Source organism: Rhinopithecus bieti, unplaced genomic scaffold (genome assembly GCF_001698545.2).
Source record: "Rhinopithecus bieti isolate Rb0 unplaced genomic scaffold, ASM169854v2 scaffold_28485, whole genome shotgun sequence".
Classification (NCBI taxonomy): Eukaryota; Metazoa; Chordata; class Mammalia; order Primates; family Cercopithecidae; genus Rhinopithecus; species Rhinopithecus bieti.
The window spans coordinates 145,020-154,343 of NW_016812438.1; the positions used below are offsets into that span (position 1 = coordinate 145,020).

The 9,324-nt window shown below is 35.8% G+C and overlaps 1 long non-coding RNA gene across 1 annotated transcript in view; it reads right to left on the bottom strand.

Moving 5' to 3' along the window:
- Positions 1-3,464: 3,464 nt before the first annotated feature.
- Positions 3,465-9,324, bottom strand: part of LOC108544987 (uncharacterized) — a 28,133-nt gene continuing 22,273 nt past the window's right edge. The window contains exon 3 of the long non-coding RNA XR_001890001.1: positions 3,465-4,792. This is a non-coding gene — a long non-coding RNA (uncharacterized LOC108544987). The remainder of the gene's footprint in view (positions 4,793-9,324) is intronic.

Consider the following 9,324-nt stretch of genomic DNA (forward strand, 5'->3'; position numbering starts at 1 on the left):
CTTCATCTTATAAAATTAATCTTATTTAATAAGAATTAGGGTAGGAATAAATGAATGGATTTTAATACATTTCTTCTCACTGATGAATCTTAAGGACACTGGATAAAAAAGTAAAATCATACACAGATAAAATGAAAACAAAGACCAGAACACCCAAATCTAATAAACAGTGATATTTAAAAATATATATTCAAGTAAAAATTCAAGGCGGTCAGGGAAGACATTTAAAATAAGTAAAATTTCCATTAAAATGAATCAATTAGCTATCTAGACATTCACTTAAGCCTTGTGCTTCAATCCTATCTCCACTGATTATATATGTGAAAAGTAAGTCACCCAGTGATGTTTTGGATTGAGTGCCTTTTTATTATGATTATTACTGTATGGCTGTATTCTTCAGAGTGTGAATTCTCACCATTTCTCTGACAGTTCTGCTTGGTTTCATTCCCTGATTATTTATTTATTTATTGCCACCACCTTACTGCAGGTTACCATCACATAATATATTGTCATAGGTAACTTTTTTTGACAGGTTACAGTACTCCTTTTGATTATAAATGAAGCCCCAAGGTAGAATGTTTACAAAGAAAGGAATCTTATAATGACAAACTCTTGGGCAGGACAATTCTAGTCACCATGCCATGTGACTTTTGAGTAGACAAGCAAGGAAAGAGAGACAAATAACAGGGATGCCTGGAAAATGTTCAAATTATTTTATATTTCAGTTGATGTAATGTAAGCTTTTAATTGACGCTTTCATCGCTTACACCAATTTACTTTAAATTCTTAACTCTACATATTCTGAGTCACCCTTGCCAGCCATGTGATAGTGATGCTTGTGACTTGAAAGGCATGCTACATTTTTAGGAATATGTTACTTCCTCTTCCATCTACTCAAATTTCTGGAAGAAGCTCTCTATTAACCAGTTCAATAACCTGATAGTGAAACCCTAACTAAAAAGTGTATGGTTATTGTGAATCAAAAAGAAGTTTAGTCTGAAGTTAATATCGCACACTTGACAGATAGTGGCTTTGCTTAAATTGCAGGAACATAAAGTCACAGAATGGCAAGTTAAGTCCTAGAGCCTGGGAGTCAGACACAGGAGTGGAAATCCAGTTGTGGAGAATGAGAAAGTAATTTTAGAACTTTGAATCTTGTTTGAATCTCAATTTCCTTATGAGAGGTGAAGCCAGCTGAGCTTCTGTGTTTGGTGGGGACTTGAAGAACTTTTGTGTCTAGCTAAAGGATTATAAATGCACCAATCAGCGCTCTGTGTCTAGCTAAAGGATTGTAAACGCACCAATCAGCACTCTGTAAAAACTCACCAATCTGCACTCTGTAAAATGGACCAATCAGCACTCTGTAAAATGGACCAATCAGCAGGATGTGGGTGAGGCCAAATAAGGGAATAAAAGCGGACCGCTGGACCCAGCAGCAGCAAGGCGTTCAGGGTGCTGTGGATTATTAGCAGGTTGCTTTGTTTTTTTGGTCTTCATAATAAATATTGCAGCTGTTCAGTCTTTGGGTCTGCACTAGCTTTATGAGCTGTAACACCCACCGCGAGTTTCTGCGGCTTCATTGCTGACATCAGTGAGACTACAAACCCACCAGGAGGAACAAACAACTCTGACCTGGGGGACTTTAAGAGCTGTCACATTCACTGCAAATTGTCTGCAGCTTCACTCCTGTCAGTGAGACTAGGAACTCACCGAAAGGAAGAAACTCCAGACACATCTGAACATCTAAAGGAACAAACTCCGGACACACCATCTTTAAGAACTGTAAAACTCACTTAGAGGGTCTGCGGCTTCATTCTTGAAGCCGGCAAGACCGAGAACCCACCGGAAGAAATAAATTCCGGACACACTTACATGAATGATACAGATAGTAATACTTTGTAGTTAAAAATAAAACCTATAAAATGCTGAGTTTGTTGTAGAAATAAGTAAATATTTGTTTGCTAGAATTCTCTCACAGAATCCTAGTGTGCCACAAGGAATCCTTATGCCACATAAATAGATATGATAGCTTTTGGTAGCAGAGATGTCTGGGAGATTGAGGCAATATAATATATGAAGGGTAACTTTTGACTCTACTTTTTATCAACTCCATTTGGTTTCCTCACATGTCCGATAGAGATACTAGTACCAGTTTACCAGTTCATTTGGATTAAAAGCATGTAACTTAACGTTGCACAGCCCCTGGCTTATTAAGTGCTAATGCTAATGTTTCTTTTTATTACTGTTATTTGTTGGAAACTTTGTTCATGCAATTTAACAAAATTATAAAAGGCAGTGATTCTCACCTCGTGGATCATTATCTTACCTCTTGAAAATCTGTGAGTGAGAAGAATGGCAAGGTATAAGTTTTTAATCTTAATAAATCTGCTATAATTTAATATAAACCAGGCTCTTTAATCTTACTATATAATGAAGATTGCTATAGCTCTATTCTTCTGATTCAAACTGCAATGCATAATCACTTTCCTTGGGGGTGTGCTTTTCTAACTATCCGGTTTAGGTAGGATGTAGAGTTTCTGTAAAGCCTACTTGTGCATAGGTATTAGAAGAGGTTTAATTCTTCTCCTCTTGCTCTGTTCTTTGTTAATCCTCGCTACTAATTTTCAGACTCTAAATCTAATATGTAACATACACAGTAAAAACTAAGGTATAGTTTTATGCAAACCATCATCAAACACAGTCCTTTATGGTCTATACAGTCAAGCACTTAGCTACAATTCTCCAAATACCGTAAAAAGGAAGATAGTCTTTGTGGGATTTTATGTATTCCACAAAAAGGATGTATGAAAGGGATTGATTATTTATTGTCTGGCCAGTGATAACAATAGCCTGTTCCACAAAAACAGTGCCTTATTATTATTATTATTTTTCTCTTCTAACTAGTATTTTGATTGTGTTAGCCTTGTGTTTAAGAAGAAAAACTGATACTGGGCTGGGCGTGGTGACTCACGCCTGTAATCCCAGAACTTTGAGAGGCCTAGGAGGGTGGATCACCTGCGGTCAGGAGTTAGAGACCAGCCTGGCCAACATGCTGAAAATACAAAAACTTAGCCAGGTGTGGTGGCAGGCGCCTGTAATCCCAGCTACTGGGGAGGCTGAAGCAGGAGAATCACTTGAACCCAGGAAGCGAAGGTTGTAGTAAGCCGAGATCTTGCCATTGCACTCCAGCCTGGGTGACAAGAGCAAAACACCATCTCAAAAAAAAAAAGAAAGAAAAAGAAAAGCTGAAATTATACTTTCATTTTAGAGATGAAAAAGTATGAGGGGAATGAGATGGGTTGACTGACTTACACGTGACCACATGGCTATTAAGATTAGATTAGGGACTAAGAAATCTTGCCCTCTACTAATCTAGTAATCTTTCAATCAAAAGCAGTCTTTCACACAGCATCCTACTTTATGAAATGAACTTTTCATTTCTATGTATGTGAACAACTCACATATTCTATTTCAAAATCTTTAATATTTGTTATAATTGCCATAATTAGCATCATATAAATTGAATAGAAAAACATAAATGCTTTAGATATAAAGTAGTAATTTTAGACATGGAACTAAGTACAAAAGATTTCAAGGGGCCAAGCTTAAGACTCCTTATGTACGTAAAAACGGCCACATACAATTAATGCTGGATTGTTCCCACAATTTTATTATCGAGTAATTACGAATTAAAACTCTGTTTTCTAAAAGCAATCAAAAAGACAATTCTGATAAGATGAAGACATTGTAATGAAAAACAATCTATAATTGTATGTTAGGTGTATTTGTTGAATATATGACCTTCATAGTCTAAAATTTAGGAAAGTAATGTTTTTGAATTGATCAGCACAGCTAATTAACCAAATTCACGTACTTAAAATTTGAAATTCTAGCAAAGATGTATATAAAAAACAATTAGACAATGTCCAACTGAATTTTAGAATTATCCGAAGTATTGCTAAGAATTTGTAGATTAGTCCTCATTTTAAATAATACTTGGAAATATTCCATAATTGTTTATGCCCAAAAGCAAGCAGGAATCCTTTAGTCCAATTACACAGAAAATATGAAATCATAGGTAGGGCTTTTGATTTTTTGCTCTTGTGGGGTTTGTTCATCTATAAGTTAAAGGTTGTATCCATTAAGTGTAAATTTAAACAATATAACCAATATTTGCAACAAGGGCATTTCAGAATGCAAAGAGCACCTTTCTTGATTAACTGATCTTGAAGAATGCTTTACCCTTAGTCCTGCACGTGCCTACCCTTAGGAAAGCATGCTCTCTGCAAAGGATGTATCTTTAAATTATAATTGCACACAACATAAATGAATGACTTGATCCCATTTATGTGAATTCCCCTCAGAAATCTCAGGGCTTGTCAAAAGAAACATAATATTGGCAAAGGGCCCTTTTTTTTTTCCAGATTTTTTTTTTTTTTTTTTTTGAGCAGATTGTTATGCTTGGCCAAAATAAAAGCAAACATACGGCATTGAGAAATGTATGAAAAGACAGTGCACTCTGAAATGCCTCGTGATCTTTTTTCCCTCTGCTTGCCTGCTGCCACATTTTGCTGCCTTAGGAGTAGGCCTAGTGTCTTGTAAATATGCAATGCATTTATGGAGCTAGAGAATTTCATTTCGAAGACTGATAGATTTCGCACTTCCCAGTCCTTTTCCAAAGGGTCCGCTGTCCCTGGAGACTCCCAACCTGATGATGTCATAGTCTTCTTTCAGGAGCTGTTCTTAGTTCCACTTTGGCTGATTTCATGAAGTGTCAAATGCACCAAGCCTGCTGGGGTGAGAAATATTTTTGTCTCAACAGATTTGTGCGGCATTGGCATTTCTTCATTATTGTTTTACCATTAGGTTTTTATTAATGAGGCCTGGAGTGGCCCTGGGCTTATTATGCAGGATTAGAAATGTAAAACTTGTTTTCTGGAGATATTTGGTGTCCTAACACTCAGATTTTCCAGCCCTCAAGAATGCTATAATAAAATTACTTAATTCCTAGAAAAATGAGGCAAATAATTACATTTATTCTGTTTTATTGTTAGCCTATTCCAACCAACATTTTTCGAACAGGTCTGTTTTGGTTTGACCCAAAGCATCGGAACCCACTGTGAAAACTGGCAGGTCATAGGAGACCAAATGTCTGTTTAGTGTTCTGGGATCTGCCAGCCGAGGCCATTGATGCTCTTAAATAAAGAGAGAAATAAATGTTCTGCTGGGTTTTCTTACTGAGTGCCACTCAGCAAGCCCTGAACTGCCCACCCTTAAACTATTTTAACTGAACTGGCTCTATGTTTATTATAAGAGATGTGGTGGAAAAATAGTCTCTCTGGGACAAATATTTTGTTCATGATTTATGGAACTGGTTGACAAGTCACTGTTTATGTTTAGGAGTACTTATTTCACATGCGAGTCCTCAGTGAAGATTTATGAACAGTTGTTTCTACTTTGCTCTTTAAACAAAACATGTAAGGAAAACCCTCAATTTTATTTAATTCTTCAATTCAGGGGTCCATTTTAAGATGGGAATTGTCTGTAGGGTATCAGTGAGTTATTATCTATCAGCCACATTTCATCACACTTCAAGTGATAATATAAAACTAAAATTGGAAACAATGGCTATGATTTTCTAGTATGTTCTTAAGGACTTTGATAAGTCAAAACAAGGAGTTCCTTCAATGCTTTAGTCTTTATCTGTAAAGACAGATCCTTAATATACAGTATATAAAGATTCACACTCACTGCATGTAGAGAGATGAATCACAGGTGTGAATATTGTTTTGACTATCCTCCCACTGGGCACTGAGACAGACAGCAAGGGGTATTAGGAGCCACTCTGTGAACCAAGAGATTTGGCTTCTTCTCCTCCATTCTGTTTCTGTTGTTGTTGTTGTTCCAGGTTTACTGGAAATATTACAGCATAGCAGAAAGATTCAACTGGCTTCAACTGGTGTTTTGAAATTCATCCCAACTGTAGGCTGAGTGACCTGCAATTTGGACAGACTGCTGAAGTCCAAAGGCTTCAACATTTTTTTTTTTTTTTGGCATGAAAATCTACTTCAGTGATCTCTCCTTCTGCACCTTGATAGAGATAGCTGTCACTAGGTCTCTCTCAACCTGCTTCATCCAAAGCAAGACGTAGCATGCTATCTTCTTGTGAGGCTTCCTGCTGGGATCTCCTTGCACACTTGCTTGTTCTTGTTGAAGTCGTTCCCTCAGTGCTTGTACTACTTCTCAGTGGTGACCTGGGCCACCTTCATGGTTTTGATGCAAATGCAGCCCCTGTTGGTGGGTCCTAAGTAGAGAGGAGTATATTGTAAATCTTGACTAAGTGCCAAGGCATTTAAGTTCTCTGTCTTTAGCTTCCTCAGCGGTACTATTTAAACAATATTGTAAAAGAGCTTGAACTTTCCTCTGGAGGTTACAATGTTACTTGAATTTGTTTCTTTAAAAACTGGGAGGAAATGGTCGGACCCTGGTAGGAGCAGATTCTGAGAGTCTGTTGCCTGCCGAAAGCAGTTTGTAAGCTAAAAAATGTGTATGTCTAAAAGAGAAATATCACTTAATATCTCTACATATTTTCCTTGGAATAATCAAGTCACTAGATATTAGTGTACTGTATAACACCATCTCAATTCATAATTGCTAATTTTGAGATTCTATAGTGTAATCTTTTATTACATGCTAAGTACTATACATAAATATATAAGATAGGATCAAAGCAGTCAGTGGAGAATCTGCAATATTTATAAACCTGTTCATCCAAGGGTAGAAATAAGATTTGAACTGTTGCAGAGGTATCCCAAAAGAAAACAAAACAATGTTGAATCCTTGAAATTGAATGTAGATTTGTTCAATCTTACGGCAATTCAATACCTTATGAATATTCTTCTAATTTTAGGGCAATAAATAGCAAGCTTCATAAATTCTGCCTGAACCAAGGAGAAACAGAAACTCTAGCCACCCTACAAACATATGATTTGGAAGAGAATGAATGAGGAAGCAGTTTTTGTATTAGTTAGGTATCTATTTCACAGCAGAGACATCTGACTTTTGAGTTCAGCAACGGTCACAAGGTCCACCTCCTAGTACACAGAGAGCACTGGTGCTGATGTCAGTGGCAGTGTAAGTCAAGTTCAAGGCTCCAAGCACAAGCATCTAGTGGCGGGTGACAGCAAGCAAATGTGTGCTGTTCTCCTTGCTGCCACTTTTACAGTGGTTTTGGACTTTGGTCTGCACTTACCCTGGTGCCCTCTTTCCTCTGTATGCTTAACTTTTATGAAAACTATGTGATATCCTTTGAATAAATTTCTTTCCTGTTGAATCAGCCGGAATCATCTATGACTAACCTATATTTATACAATTGAGTACAGGCAATTTGATTATTTTTCCCCAACATAAGCTTCATGGAAACAAAAGCTTCTCTGGATCAGAGTGCCTCAATTCAAATCCTGGTGCTGATAATCAATAGAAGTATGATTTAAGAGTGTCTTAATGTGTGCTTCAATTTTTTTCATATGCAAAGTGAAATAATAAATATTTATATGATTATATCAGGTAATACTGGTACAGTGTTTAGCATAGTGCTTAGGATATACAAAGCACTCAATCAATATTAGTTGGCTGATACAATAAAATAGTAATATAACAATGTATTATGTCAGTCACTAATGAAAATCCCTATCTACATGTTTCAATATTCTGGTTTTCACAATAGTAGCTGTTATTAAGAATACATATTTAAGTCAAACTGCATAGGACTATTTTGTCTTTATTTCTTCAAATTTTAAGAGTTATTTGTAAGACTCTCATTTCTTCTGACAACTCTACCACGTATGAAATGTCTTTCTCTTGGGATTTATCTGATTTTGGTATTAAAATAGAACACTAAAAACTTGTGACAGGTCAGGCATGGTGGTTCACACCTGTAATCCCAGCACTTTGGGAGGCCAAGGCGGGTGAATCATGAAGTCAAGAGATCGAGACCATCCTGGCCCACATGGTGAAACTCAATCTCTACTGAAAATACAAAAATTAGCTGGACGTGCTGGCACATGCCTATAGTCCCATCTACTCGGGTGGCTGAGGCAGGAGAATCACTTGAACCCGGGAGGCGGAGGTTGCAGTGAGCTGAAATCATGCAAATCATGCCACTGCACTTTAGCCTGGCAACAGAGTAAGAATCTGTCTCAAAAAAAAAAAAAATGTAACAAAGCCTGGCAGTATTTGTAGCCCAGCAAGAATTTTTTAAAGATCAGAAAACCCTTGAATAAAACACACTTATAAATTTGCAGTCAAATTATTTACGCATAGAAGTGAAATATCAAATGTTACCACATCAGTGAATCTGAAAGCTTTGATATTTGTCTATTGATTTTGAAGAAAAACAAAAATAAACAGCAACCAAAACACACGTGTACACTTACACGCATACACAGTACTCAATTTCATTTGCCTCATTATGTAAACTTAAAAACATTTACACAACTTTTATATTACATTTAATTTTAACTATATTAGAATTAAGAATCAAATGTAAAGCATTGTCTGTTTATTATGAAATTTAAGTATTTACTTCACTTAAATATAGACTGTCAGTGGAGATATAAAGTAGACTTTTAAAATATGTGACTTTATTCAAAAATGATTTTTTATTCTTGAAATCTACTTATTAAATCTAAAAAATAAAATTGACATTTAACCTTTATTCGTATAAAAGTGAACATATAACTTGTCACTACCAATATGTTTTGATGCTTGATATAAACAGATACTGCTCTTAAAATCATCTTATTTAAAGTAACTCAGTTAAGAAATGTTAAAGAACCTCTTTTCTCTTTTTAGGATTGTGTGTGGAGTACAAGACATTTAAATATGTAAATGTCAGTGAGTGATTAATATATTCCCTAAGCTATTGTAACTAGAGCATTTTATGCTATAATTAAAAGACTTGCTTAACTACTATAACTCAGGTAATGAAATTCTAAGGCAATGGGAATTATAACATAGAAAATCAGTCTTGTTTTGATAGAAAGAACAAAAAATAGAGTCTCCAGCTTATTGCTCACGGCAAAAACATAAAAGTGTGAGCATTCAAGGGCACCTAGAAATTGATGGAATATTTCCCTTAAGTAATATTACCTTCTAGGTCACCCGCCTTTTGCTTTCTCTGCACTTCACCTTTTAGGTCATTTAGGTTTGTGATTGAATAATACTTTATAATTCTTAAGGAGTTTTCCTCATGTTAAGTTTCCTTTCTGCTAATATATTATATCCACTCTAATAAATGTGAATTATTTTTAAATTAAAGTAGGA